This window comes from Entelurus aequoreus, linkage group LG05 (genome assembly GCF_033978785.1).
Source record: "Entelurus aequoreus isolate RoL-2023_Sb linkage group LG05, RoL_Eaeq_v1.1, whole genome shotgun sequence".
In the NCBI taxonomy this organism is placed as follows: Eukaryota; Metazoa; Chordata; class Actinopteri; order Syngnathiformes; family Syngnathidae; genus Entelurus; species Entelurus aequoreus.
This window is the reverse complement of record NC_084735.1, coordinates 57,606,078-57,621,077: the sequence shown is the minus strand read 5'-3', so window position 1 is coordinate 57,621,077 and position 15,000 is coordinate 57,606,078. Positions and strand designations below refer to the sequence as shown.

The 15,000-nt window shown below is 42.8% G+C and overlaps 1 protein-coding gene and 1 long non-coding RNA gene across 3 annotated transcripts in view; one reads left to right on the top strand and one right to left on the bottom strand.

Annotated features, from left to right (window-relative positions):
* The window catches only part of LOC133650790 (autism susceptibility gene 2 protein homolog), a 451,545-nt gene that overhangs the window by 355,513 nt on the left and 81,032 nt on the right, over positions 1 to 15,000 (top strand). The window lies entirely within an intron of this gene.
* LOC133649788 (uncharacterized) lies at positions 565 to 5,142 on the bottom strand. Of its 2 annotated transcripts, XR_009826150.1 has the most exons (6): positions 4,950 to 5,142; positions 2,876 to 3,057; positions 2,732 to 2,810; positions 2,356 to 2,499; positions 1,976 to 2,071; positions 565 to 802 (listed from the first exon to the last, which is right to left on the bottom strand). It is a non-coding gene; the product is annotated as an uncharacterized LOC133649788 (long non-coding RNA). The 2 variants fall into 2 exon arrangements; XR_009826149.1 differs by having other exon boundaries at positions 2,732 to 3,057.

The window sequence follows — 15,000 nt, the reverse complement described above, 5'->3', positions numbered from 1 at the left end:
AAATGTTTTTACAGCAGTATGAAGTACACATATGAAGCCATTCAGATTATTTTTTTCAAGCTTGGCTCTGTGTTCAAGTCCCCTCTGCCTCTGAAATAGATTAACGATTCTTTATTTTCTTTTTTTTAAAGAATCTCTATTTCAGAGGCAGATGAGACTTGAGCACAGAGCCAAGCTTGAAAAAGATAATCTGAATGGCTCCATATGTGTACTTCATCTCCTTTGGATAATCAATGTTCATGGCATACAGTAGGCCAAAGAGGTATGCAAAGGCAGTACCGAGGTCTGGCGGGTTATGTAGCATGATGGTATTTTGTGAATCTCACTTAAATGGAGATATATATTTTTCTTTACATTTAAGTGAGGTTTACAAGAGGTGCATATTCACTGTCAACTGATCAAGTTTGTCAACTGTTCTAATTTACAAAACACATTTTCTCTATCTATGATGATAATTCTATCATCAAATCATTACACAATTATATTGCCCGGCTGCTGTAAAAACATGTATTTCTTAGCTTTTAACTTCAGTGTTACAGGGATCCAATTTTACTGTTAGGGAAGTGTTTTATTCATTTTAAAGAAAATACCTGGGAAAGTGTCAAGGCCTCTGACACATACAGTAGGCCAAAGAGGTATGCAAAGGCGGTACCGAGGTCTGGCAGGTCATGTAGCACGATGGAACCTTCCAACACAACAGCCCAGTCCCGTACGTTGGGTGATACAGCAGGATCATCTTCTTCAAGGATTGTAAGGATGCCAACAGACACGCCTCTGAGCACTCTTTCTTCAGGCCAGTTTTCTGAGGAATAGTAACAGATGCATGATTGTGTGTTAGGTCGAAGAAAAGGATCTAATTAGGGCCCGACTGGTATGAATCTTCTGGGAACGATTACAATTGTACAATGTTCGAAAAAATGGAAAAAAAAATTAAATTACTTTCAAATTAATTGAAGGCAGAACATTAACCATTAAATATTTAAAAACAATTGGGGCAGGAACTTTTCTTTATGGTTATATGCATTGGCTAAAGAATATGACATGTGGGCATTAAAAAACATCTCTGGGCACAAAATGAAATCTACACAAAGTGTATTATGCATAAAATCATTGTCATCAGCTATGAGATCCTACTCAAAATGTTAAAATAGTAATAGTTTTTTTAGCTTGTTGCCCCACTCTCCGGTTCAAGACAAGGAAACAGAAATCATTCATTTGAACTGTTCGTGCATTTTTGAAGGAATAGGCAAAGGTTGTTCATCGCAAGTAAGCTTAGCTCAAAAACTAGCAGTCAATTGGAAGTGCTAGCTGTGAGCCAGGGTGAATTTAGTTTATATTCAACAGAAATTCATCAGCAACGTCGTCTTCTCTTCTGCAACTTAAAACTAACACCATGTAGTCTGAATAAATAAATGATAAATGGGTTATACTTGTATAGCGCTTTTCTACCTTCTAGGTACTCAAAGCGCTTTGACAGTATTTCCACATTCACCCATTCACACACACATTCACACACTGATGGCGGGAGCTGCCATGCAAGGCGCTAACCAGCACCCATCAGGAGCAAGGGTGAAGTGTCTTGCCCAAGGACACAACGGACGTGACTAGGATGGTAGAAGGTGGGGATTGAACCCCAGTGACCAGCAACCCTCCGATTGCTGGCACGGCCACTCTACCAACTTCGCCACGCCACCCCAAATAGAGTTGTAAAGTTTATCTTCTGACTGTTGGCGAAGGCAGGCTACCAATAGACTACCAGTATTTGAGCTAATCTAACAAGCGATGAGGAACCATTGCCTGATTCTTCTTCAAAAATACATGCACAGTTAAAGGAATGGTTTCTATTGACAAATCTTAAACCAGAGAGCAGGGCAACAAGCTAGAATATGAAAATGTTGAACTATTCCATTAAAGCTACATTAGGCCAAATTACTTGTAATTTTCAAGTAAATTTCCTATTGTTATTATTACTTACCAAATGCTGCAGGAAAAACTTAGTTGTGTCGTCCCGGACAAAAACGGGGAGGCATCTCAGTGCTGTCATCTTTCGGTGAGACACAATGTCTGATGTCTATAGAGTATACAGTGGAAAACATAAGCATATACATTAGTGAAGCACCATAGTGGATTCATACAAATGGCAAAATCAAAAGTTGTTTTTAGTAATGACCAGTAGACCGCAAGTCTGACCAGTAGCATGCTCAAGAAAAGGGAAAAAAACACTTCAAGCCTTCGGACTAGTGCATTTTCTACTTTTGCAAATTAAAAACTGTTATAATTATCAAATGGCACATACTAAGAACATATAGCAATGACTGATAAGATCCATTTTACTGACACATGTCCATCACTTACCTGTTCATCAAGCTTATCCAGGAAGTCTTCTATTTGCTGACCAAAAGCTCCCTTTCTGAGCAGGCGAGGCACATCATTCTCAAGGGACTCATTGAAAGTCTTCAGGAGGTCTTTGCTGGTGATGCGATGAAATTATTCAGATATCTGAAAAACACAATCAGCGAAAAAATGGCATTTAACTTTAATCACAATGTGAGCTTTTGACTTCAAATTTCAGGGCTAATGGTATAGTGGGGTGCTTTATGTTGGAGGAGCATGTAGTGGAGTGGTAGGGCAGGTATAGTGGAGTGTGTCAATGTAATACACTCCTACACCTATTAAATACAGTGCAATGAACATATAAGTATGACAGTTAATAAATAAATGACAGCCATACCTCTTCACAGGAAAACAGTGCAGGCCATCTCTGCTGGACTTCGGATACCATAGGCTGCCCCTCTACTACCTCTCTCCGCCTAAGGGAAAATTCTCTAAAATTACACAAGTCACATTGAAATGTTGAGTTTTCCTGTAATCTCACAGTTGTGTGTGATCTTGAGAAGTGTGACCGTAATGCACCAGGTGTTTTAAATACACACACACAGTCTGTGTGAATACAGGGCCAGTTTGCACCTGTACCGTGACGAAGTCGAAAGTGCTTCAGGAGAGCCTCTTTATTGAAGCTTTCAAATTTGCAATATTTGCACTGCATTCAATCCTTCCCTGAAACACAAGAGACATAAAATGGAAATATTTAGTTTCACTAAAAGCATTTAGCTACAGACAATAATCAATTTTTTTTCCCCCACCACCCCTATCTTAAACAGATACTTCATACACCTTATATTACACATAAATAGTATAGGCTACACCACACAGACATGCTACTCTTACCATACTCAGTATTATATCAGTTACTTTGTCTACATATTCATAGTAAATACTCAAATACATGTTAACTTTACTCAACAGGTCCTACAGGTAAATATTAGCAAGTAATATTAGCTATGGAAATACTGTGTTTAGTGTAGTGTCACCCCCTTGAACATAAGTGCAGGTATGCATAAACATGAATTACATAAAACGTGAAAATGACAGTTCAGTAATAGACCATTACTCCAGACTGAATAATTGTATTAACGTGTCTTAGTACTCTATTGTTCTCAGTTTATCTGTTTTTCCAGCAGGGCACGCACAGCGCACAGACTTGTGGAAGTGAATTACAGTGAGCCGTTTGAGACGGGAGAACAAAAATAAATAGGCGGTCAATAGTAGGACAACTCATCGGCTAAAAAAAATGGCCTTTTCATGGTCGACTATCTTGAAAATATAGTGAAATAAACTGCGGCGGTGTTAATTGATACGCCTACATTACGCTCACGTCTGTCTCTCGCCCGCCGTGTGTATTCCCAGTCGACTAATCACGGCAGCACTAGTACCCACAACACATTTTGAACTAGGGGGGGGATATCCCCGGCCTACGGCTGGAGCAGGGGTCCCCAAACTTTTTGACCCGGGGTCGCATTGGGTTAAAAAAAATTTGGCCCGGGGCCGGGCTGTGTATATATATACATATATATATATATATATTGTCTTTATATTCCAGCGAGTTAATCCATTTTGTCATTTAACATCAATTAACATTGATGTTCATCAACATTTAACATTGTCACATTATTGATGGGAAAATTTATTTTGAGACAATATGATTTGCCTGAGGGGCTAGGAGACACCGAGAATAACAAGCGGTAGAAACTGGATTAGGAAAAAAATGTATAATAATAATTTAAAATTAAATTAAAAACATTTTTTTTAACTTGGGACTTCCCTTGGGCCGGATTTTGGATGCTGGGGGGCCGGATCCGGCCTGCAGGCTGTAGTTTGGGGACCCCTGGGCTAGAGCATTCTGGCGGGGTAATAATTAGCTTAGCTCTTCCGTCAATACACACTGCTCATTCAGTATCCGAAAATATTTACCCGGTTCATCATTCACACAGTTTGTTATCACCACAATGTCTTAACCATACATAGCTATAAACTGTATTACCCTCGTTTCGGCCCACGCAGAAAGTGACCAGCTTTACATTTAGCGGTCATTGCTATCGGCGACCGCCATCTTGGGCATTGACGAGGCCACGCACACGACACACGCTTAACCACGGTCATGACTTCATGTCAGTGGCAAACTAAAACTCGAATAAAAACACAACTGATGTATATTACACGGGTGTCGATTATAACCAGGGTACCTGTTGTTCACAGTCTCTGCTCCGGTGGTGAGCCTCACCGTCAAACACGCACTCCCTGAGCTAAGCTTCTTGTTTGACTGACAGGCCCGACCGAACCCTTCGCACCGCCCCCCCACCCCGTCTTTTTCCACGAGTGGAACGTTTTCTCTGCTAAATACATTATGCCATAATTACACAAAATCACTGTTGTCCTACTAAATGCCCTTAGTGCTAGACCATTTATTCCCGTTCATGAAGCATATTATTTTGGGGCCATCAGTAGTCTAGCTAGCAAAGCATTTTTTCCATCTTTCAATTTAAATAGTACAGTGCACTTTTCCATTAACATCCCTTGTCTAGAAAACAAAAGAAAAGAAAAACACTTACCTTTTTAGCCAAATAAATACTCGACAAATCGTCAAAACTTGATCCTTATCCAGCTCTGCATGGCCACAAGGTCGATATTAACACCCACTCACTCGTGCCCCTGAAACGGAATCTACGGGGTTTCCAACAAAAAGACGTTTGCCTAACTGCAACTCAAAAATCCTTGTTGTAGTGATTTGAAAATACCTTTTGATGCAACGATAGAGAGACGTTTGCTGGCCAGACACTGTTTTGGTAGTTAAACATAGTGAAACCTTATTTCTGAGTCTGACTAACTTGAAAACTTTAATTAGTCCAACAATTGCAAATTTTTTTTTTTTTACAGTGTACAGCAGAACCTTCTGTTTGGTTACCGAATGGCAATGGTACTAAAATGTATTCACATTAAAATTGAAAGACAGGAAGTTTTTACTGCATGCTTTATTGCATATATGCATATACTCTGTAATACAAGTGGTCATGAAAGGTGAACGATTAGAGAAAGGAGTGCAAGTTCGGACATGTACAGCACCTCCACAAGCCCAGGGGAGTATGGATTCTTACCGCCGTGAAAGAGGAGATGTGGAAGCGTGCAGAACAACTCCACAAGCACGCAGCCCAGCCTCGGACTAGGGTAACGAGTAGCAATAGTGCTACAGTAAGAAGGCTGACGTCTGAGGTAGGGATGTAATGATTACCTGTGTGAATGATAAACATGGTAAAATTCCAGACGGTTAGTATTACCGTTTCAAATAAAAATGATCGTAAAAACTGTGATTGATAACCACAATTTTATAAACTTACGGACTGATGATACTGCACATTTCTAGGAAAATAAGACTAGTGCGCTAATTGCGAACTAGCAGCTAGTGATGCTAATTTCTAGCTACATTATCTAAATGCCAAAGTATTAACGTATTCTTTTGAATCCAAATGACACACCCCAATTTAAACTTGTATACACACATTACTCTCTGAGCAACTAACACATTGAATCGTGCAGATTGAACCGACAAAATACATCCTGACAGTCCTTAAAAAGATAACCATCGCAAAGTTCTGAACAAATTAATGACGTGCATTCTTTTAAAAACTGTTGCTGTATGACATTCTGAGAGTAAAATTGCATTTGTGTCAAAACACTGTTGTTTTTTTAACCATGCACACATGTAATTTACTGCGATTAGTCAAGATGAATCAAAATGCAAACGTGTGATTAAACCAATTAAAGAATGAACTAATATTGTTACATGCCTTACTTTCCTGTCGTTTAACAGTTACCTTTTCGGTGAAATACGTCAACTGGGTGTGTCCCACAGGACCTTTTTATGGGTTCATGAAACATTGTAGGAATAACAATTACCAAAAAAAAGTGCAAATCCAGCATGATAGAACAAATACAGATAGAACAATACAAATAACTACTAACACAAATATTTGCTTTTAGATATCTGTACGGTATTTTCTATGGCCTATTCTGCAAACAGCCACCACAAATAAATAACAGTTCTGGGGGAAACACCAGTAAACTTGAAAATAAATAGGACTAAACCAACTAGATACTGTCCCTGTGTGCTTTGTCTACAAGTAGGGGAGTCAGTGTAAAATGTTATCAGGTCTCGCTTGGTCAGTATTTTTCCTCAAAACTGTGTCATCTTAAATTATAGAACAACTTCACTGCAACACCCGTGGCATTGGATGAAGTAACCGTTTGAGAAAACAAGTCATCCCCCCCACCCCCCCAAGATCTTCCAAGACAGAAAATGATGCACACACCCATAACAATCACTACGAGCCCTATTTTGGGAACATTAAACCCTATAATATGTATCTTACAGTCATTAAAACAGTTTAAACTAGACTTAGACTTAGACAAACTTTAATGATCCACAAGGAAAATTGTTCAATACAGTAGCTCAGTTACAATGATGGAAAGGACAATGCAGGTATAAATAGACTAATATAGCTATAAATAAATCTAACATATATACGAATATATACATAATATGTGTACAGAGTAATTTATATACAGATATATTATATTATGTCTATAACATATATACAATATAAACCAATGACCATGTTCAATATTACAGTATATACAGTCTATATGACAGCAGCAGCATAAAATAGAGAGTAGGTCCAGCAGGAAATAGAAAATAGACATTATAAACAAAGAGAAGTAGCTGATTGATTGATTGATTGAGACTTTTATTAGTAGGTTGCACAGTGAAGTACATATTCCGTACAATTGACCACTAAATGGTAACACCCGAATAAGTTTTTCAACTTGTTTAAGTCGGGGTCCACTTAAATTGATTCATGATACAGATATATACTATCATATATACTATCATCATAATACAGTCATCACACAAGATAATCACATTGAATTATTTACATTATTTACAATCAGGGGTGTGGAGGGGGGGGGGGGGATATGGACATCAAGTAGTGGACATAGAGAGAGAGAGAGAGAGAGAGAGAGAGAGAGAGAGAGAGAGAGAGAGAGAGAGAGAGAGAGAGAGATCAGAAGGCATAAGAAAAAGAAAAAGTATCTGCATTTGATTGTTTACCTTTGATTATTAGCAATCCGGGGAGGGTGTTAGTTTAGGGTTGTAGCTGCCTGGAGGTGAACTTTTAGTGCGGTTTTGAAGGAGGATAGAGATGCCCTTTCTTTTATACCTGTTGGGAGCGCATTCCACATTGATGTGGCATAGAAAGAGAATGAGTTAAGACCTTTGTTAGTTCGGAATCTGGGTTTAACGTGGTTAGTGGAGCACCCCCTGGTGTTGTGGTTATGGCGGTCATTTACGTTAAGGAAGTAGTTTGACATGTACTTCGGTATCAGGGAGGTGTAGCGGATTTTATAGACTAGGCTAACATGTCAGGTGTCAGGTACTAGGCAGATGTCATCTATTGCTGTATGGCGAGTGATTATACAGCTGGATGAAGTGTGGAATGAAGGAGTTCTTGAATCGCACAGTGCGGGAAGGAAGTTGAAGGAGCCTGTTGGAGTATGAATTCCGCTGTCCCTTAATTGTCAGGTGGAGTGGATGGGCAGGATTGTCTATGATGGCCAGCAGTTTGTCCAGTGACCTCCTGTCCCTCACTGACACAAACGCCTCCAATTGCGTGCCAATAGTTTGGCCGGCTTTCCGGATCAGATTATCAATCCGGTTTGAGTCCCTTTTGCTGCTGCTGCTCCCCCAACAAACCACTGCAAAGTACAGTGCACTGGCCACAACAGACTGATAAAATATCTCCAACAGCTTGCTGCACACATTGAATGACCTAAGCTTCCTCAGGAAAAAGAGTCTGCTCATGCCCTTCTTGTAAACAGCTTTGCAGTTGTCCTTCCAGTCCAGTCTGCTGTTCAAGTGGACTCCCAGGTACTTGTACTGCTCCAGTACTGCCACCTCTCGGCCCTGGATCTTGATGGGCTCCACCGGGGTCACTCTCTTCCTGAAGTCGATGACCAGCTCCTTGGTCTTGTCCACATTAAGGACCAGATGGTTCGCCTGAGACCACTCCACAAAGTCAGCGATCAGTGTCCTGTACTCCAAATCCCGTCCCTCTCCGATACACCCGACCACAGCAGAGTCGTCAGAGTATTTCTGCAGGTGGCAGGACCTGGAACTATACTGGAAGTCTGAGGTGTACAGGGTGAACAGGAAAGGAGACAGGACGGTCCCCTGTGGAGCACCTACACCACTGACCACAGTATCCGACACGGAGCTCCCCAGTCGCACAAACCGGGGCCTGTCAGACAAGTAATCAGTGATCCAGGAGACAATGGATGAACTGACACCCATCCTGAGCAACTTGTCACTCATCAGAATTGGCTGAATGGTGTTAAAGGCACTGGAGAAATCAAAAAACATGATCCTCACAGTGCCCTTCCCACCATCCAGGTGGGAGTGAGCATGATGCAGCAGGTAGATAACAGCATCGTCCACTCCTACATGGGGCTGATATGCAAACTGTAGAGGATCCAGGGAAGGAGCCACCAGTGGCCTCAGCTGATCCAGCACAAGTCTCTCGAGGACCTTCATGACCTGGGACGTCAGGGCTACAGGTCTGAAGGCATTTGAGCTTGATGGGATGGGCTCCCTGGGCACCGGAACTATGCAGGATGTTTTCCATAGCACTGGTATCCGTTCTAGCTTCAGACTCAGGTTGAAGATGGAGTGCAGGATCCCAGTTAGCTGAGCAGCGCAAGTCTTCAGGACCCAGGGGTTGACTCGGTCAGGGCCTGCTGACTTAGCTGGATTGACTTTCTCCAGCTGCCGTCTTACAAGTCCAGGTGTCAGACACACCGGGCTGGCTTTCTCAGTGGGGGTGGAAGTGGGGGAGGGGAGAGGGGGGGAAAAACGGCTGTGGCAGGTAAAAGAGAAGGAGGTGGAGGTGGAGGTGTGAGAACAGGAGTAGTGGGGGGAGGGCCAGTAAGGGGTGCGTTGCTAAATCTGTTGAAAAACAAATTCAGCTCGTTGGCTCTATCTGCACCCCCATCCAGCAGTTTAGCTTTATTGTTGAAGCCTGTGATGGCCTTCATACCCTTCCAAACCTCACGAGTGTTGTTTTGTTGGAGTTTAGCTTCAAGCTTCCTTCTATAGGCATCTTTCCCTTCTTGAAGATTAACTTTGAGCTGCCACTGAATCCTCTTCAACTCGTCCTGATCACCGGATCTGAAGGCTCGCTTCTTTTTATTTAGCAGCACCTTTAGCTGGCTGGTGATCCAGGGCTTGTTATTTGGGTAACAGTGGACAGTTTTTGTCGGGATGATGGAGTCCTCACAGAAATGTATATAGTCAGTGATGCAGTCTGTGATTTTGTTGATATCTGTCCCGTGAGGCTTACAGAGTACTTCCCAGTCTGTAGTCTCAAAGCAGTCTTGTAAGGCTATGCCTGCCTCAATACTTCTCATTTGCACTGATTTAGTTGAGATGGGCTGCCTCCTCACAGCAGGAACGTAATGAGGTGTTAAAAGCACCAGATTGTGATCAGACCGTCCCAGGGGGGGGCAGGGCAGTGGCTCTGTATGCATCTTTTGAATTAGCATACAGTAGGTCTAGAGTTTTATTTTCCCGTGTTGCACAGTGTACATATTGATGGAAAGTGGGTAAAATAGAGTCCAGAGAAACATGATTAAAGTCACCCGAAATGAGAATGAGGGCATCGGGATGTTTGGTCTGTTGCTTAGCAACAGCGGCGTGAATGGTGTCACAAGCAGCAGTTTCGTCAGCAGAAGGAGGAACATACACTCCAATGAAGATTACAGAAGTAAATTCCCTTGGCAAATAATATGGCCGAATTCCAACAGCCAGAAGTTCAATGTCCGGCGTACAAACACACTCCTTTACAGTAATATGAGCAGGATTACACCACCTCTCGTTCACCAAGATGGCAATCCCTCCGCCTTTTTTCTTACCGCTCAGGAGTGTGCTTCTATCCGCCCGTGAGGTTGTGAAGCCGGGTAGAGACGCGCTGTGGTCCGGGAAGTCCGCGTGTAGCCAAGTCTCCGTAAAGCACATGATGCTGCACACGGCGTACTCCTTTTGAGTTCGGACGAGCCCAAACAATTCGTCCATTTTGTTCGCCAAAGACCGCACGTTCCCCATGAGGACAGAGGGGATTGCAGGCTTAAATTTCCTTCTGCGCTCCTTCATTTTTATGCCGGCACGGCGTCCCCTGCGCTTTTTCTGTACTTCCACGGGAAGGTCCGGCCGTATTCCCCATAGCGCTGGTAAGGAGAGCGCAAACAGCTCCTCGCGGGTGTAAACAAAAGGTCTACTGCTCCGCTGATCAAAGCCAAACACAAAACGGCCCGAAAAGAAAAAGAAAAGTAACGAAAACACACAAAAACGCCCAAGAACTATAATTAGTGGTTTATGGAAGGTAAGAGATTAAAAAAAGGCAAGAAAAGTTAAAAATAATACCAAAAATAAAGTAAAATGAAATGAATTCAAAGGAGCTACTGTGATGTGCTGCCACTCTTCCAGGCGCACTAAATATAGTTTTATGCAATAAGAAGCAATTACAGGCATACAATATACAATATCATAAATTACATAAAGTGTAGTTAGACAACATTTTGTCTTGTCAAAGCATCGTCCTGATAAAAAAATGTTGCGTTAACTGATTGGCAGCACGGTGAAACACGGGTTAGTGCGTGTGCCTCACATTACGAAGGTCCTGGGTTCGATCCCCGGGTTCAGGGTCTTTCTGTGTGGAGTTTGCATGTTCTCTCCGTGACTGCGTGGGTTCCCTCCAGGTACTCCGGCTTCCTCCCACCTCTAAAGACATGCACCTGCGGATAGGTTGATTGGCAACACTAAATTGGCCCTAGTGTGTGAATGTGAGTATGAATGTTGTCTGTCTATCTGTGTTGGCCCTGTGATGAGGTGGTAGCTTGTCCAGGTTGTACCCCGCCTTCCGCCTGAATGCAGCTGAGATAGGCTCCAGCACCCCCCCGCCACCCCAAAAGGGAGAAGCGGTAGAAAATGGATGGATGGATGGATGGAGGTAACTCATTTTCTCATAGCCGCAGCACTTGTTCCCCCCTGCAAACGGCGCCATCAAACCATATCACGAAAAAAACAAAACATTTTTGATTGTTTTATGTTAACAGAGACAACAGAATATCGACATGCAAATACATTAAATTGTATTTTATTAAATCAAACAAGGATTTGATCCCCGAAGAAAAATGCATAGATCACGTTTTACTGTGTTTTTGTTGCATTTGCCGTTTTGCCATCTGTTAAAAAGGTGCCAGAGTGATGCTTGCTAGTATAATCCCAACACAAAGTAACTGTTTTATTATAGTTTCATGGCTTGATAGCGACAGATGGAAATGTTGGAAAGGTGGCTAAATAAGGACATTTACTGCAGAAATGACTGATAATAGAGCTGGTCTTGCATGGGCATGTACTCAGGTCAGCTGAATAGGAAATTGATATCCAGCCATTATTTTTGCAGCCTGCTCTAATGCCCTGAATGGATGGAGATTGAGCCAAATGCAGCTTAGGTGAGATATAATCATTCATTTTAGGTTATTTCTAGCACACAAGCCATAGCACAGCACATGTCCACGAATTAACGACATTTACCCAGGAACAGGAAGTCATCTCATCACCTTATGGCCCTATCTTCAACAAGTATGATACATGGTGATAAAAAGTCGCTGCATGAATACAAATATTTAATAAGCAGGCAAGTCAGGTCATTAGACGTCGTCGATGTGTTATTTATTTCTGTACATCTGATTTTGTATTTAACTACAACATGTCTTATATAAGGATTAGATGTGTTCATTGTTTTCTTCACTGAATCTGTGACACTTGGCTTGAACTTGATGACTCAGCTCGGACCTCGTTAAGTTGTCTCACCCAGCCACGATCAAGGGACAACACTGTCCTAATCTACAGCTCATTGGCGTCTGGGTGCGTCGATCAGTGTCGACTGATTTTCGTGGAAAAACTATGTTATCTGCCAGTGCAAATTAATACCTTTCAATGCTGATCACAAAAGTCAATCCCTTCTGGTTGATACGTTGTTTTTGGTCCTTTTGGCTGACAGAGGCATCTCTCGCAGCTTACTGTATATGAACATACAGTGTCGAGCCGCTCCCCAAAGTTAATAATCATCACATCCATTGCGGCAAAAAGACTACATTTCTTATGACAAAGCTAAACATGTTAAGATACACACATGGATGTTTTTGTCCCAATGTTCCCCCTTCCAACCAATAATGGTAAACGGCCTAACTGTTACTGGCATCTTATCCCACCTGCTGAAAGACTGCCACAATTGTTCCACACGTACAGGTCTAAATGACTACCGAACAGTGGCACTAACCCCTGTAGTGCTTGAAGAGGCTGGCAAAGACGCACATCAAGGACACAATCAACGTCAATGTGGACCTCCATCAAACCGCCATCTCATCAGTGGTCCAAAGAGCCCTTACCCACCTACAGAGGAAAAACTCCTATGTTTGCCTGCTCTTCCTGGACTTCTCATCCTTTAATACCATCATCCCACAGATCCTGGTGCACAAGCTCACCTCTCTCGGACTGACTCCCACACTGGGAAACTGAGTCCTGGACTTCCTGACCAATTGACCTCAGACTGTCAGGATCCACAACACCGTCTCCTCCTACTCAGTACTGGCTCTCCCCAAGGTTGTGTGCTGAGTCCCCTCCTGTTCACTCTGCTGACGTATGACTGCTCGGCGAGACACCCCAGCTGTCAAATAGTAAAGTTTGCGGACGACACGGCAGTATTGGGACGCATCACTAACAACAATGAGTCCAAATACAGACAGGAGTTGGAACACCTGGAGTAGTGGTGCAGAGAAAACAATCTATACATCAGTGTAAAGAAAACAAAGGAAATGGTGGTCAACTTTAGAAAGGACAGAGCCCCCCACTTCCCCTGTACATTGGAGGAGCAGCTGTGGAAGTGGTCTCAAGCTTCCGGTACCTGTGTGCGCAAATAACAAAGGACCTCACCTGGAGCACCAACACATCCTGTCTGGTCAGGAAGGCCCACCAGTGACTGTACTCCTTTAGGAAGCTACAATGAGCTACAATTGGGAGCTTAGGCCTGAGGAGCTTTTACAGCTCTGTGGTGGAGAACATGCTCTGCACCTGCATCACCACATAGCACGGCAGCTGTACTGCGACGGAGAGGAAGGCTCTGCAGAGGGTGGTAAGCTGCACAGAAGACAGTGGGAAACAGCCTTACCAGCACCTCAGAACTTGACATGCACAGCTGCAGGAAGAGGGCCCTCCGCATCATGAAGGACTCCATCCACCCTGCACACGAGCTCTTTCAACATCTCCCTTCAGGCAAGCGGCTACGGAGCAAATGGAGTAAAACCAGGAGACTCAGCGACAGCTTCTTCCCCGGAGATGTCACACTGCTGAACGCTAACCGTGCTCTATGGTCTCCCTCTGTGTCGTCCGTAGTTAGAAATAAATGATAAATGGGTTATACTTGTATAGCGCTTTTCTACCTTCAAGGTACTCAAAGCGCTTTGACAGTATTTCCACATTCACCCATTCACACACACATTCACACACTGATGGCGGGAGCTGCCATGCAAGGCACTAACCAGCACCCATCAGGAGCAAGGGTGAAGTGTCTTGCCGAAGGACACAACGGACGTGACTAGGATGGTAGAAGGTGGGGATTGAACCCCAGTAACCAGCAACCCTCCGATTGCTGGCACAGCCACTCTATCAACTGCGCCACGTAGCTGTTCTTCCTGGGGCCTACATTTTGAATCTACAACATATTCATACATGGCATTAACACCACATTCAAAATATCAACGTTGAGAACTTGTTGAATTAATTTCTGACGCTCAGCGACTCAAACTTAACGTTGGAACAACATGCTTTTTGTTGACGTTTAATCAATGTTGACTTCTGATGTTTGTTTGACCATTGCATTTTGGATATTTCCCAACTAATATTCTACAACACAAATAAAATGTTGAAGTAACATTTAATTTGTGTTGGGTTAACCTAAAATTAGTTTGAAACCCCTGGTCTAGAGCTCCATTCGACTACTGTTTATTTACCTGCATCAGTGCAGATTTGTGCATATATTGAAAGGTCTTTAAAGGCCTACTGAAATGAAATTTTCTTATTTAAACGGGGATAGCAGGTCCATTCTATGTGTCATACTTGATCATTTCGCGATATTGCCATATTTTTGCTGAAAGGATTTAGTAGAGAACATCGACGATAAAGTTTGCAACTTTTGGTCGCTGATAAAAAAGCCTTGCCTGTACCGGAAGTAGCGTGACGTCACAGGTTGAAGAGCTGCTCACATCTGCACATTGTTTACACCAGCAGCGGGAGCGATTCGGACCGAGAAAGCGACGATTACCCCATTAATTTGAGCGAGGATGAAAGATTTGTGGATGAGGAAGGTGAGAGTGAAGGATTAGAGTGTAGTGCAGGACGCCAGGGTGTATCTTTTTTCGCTCTGACCGTAACTTAGGTACAAGGGCTCATTAGATTCCACACTTTCTCCTTTTTCTATTGTGGATCACGGATTT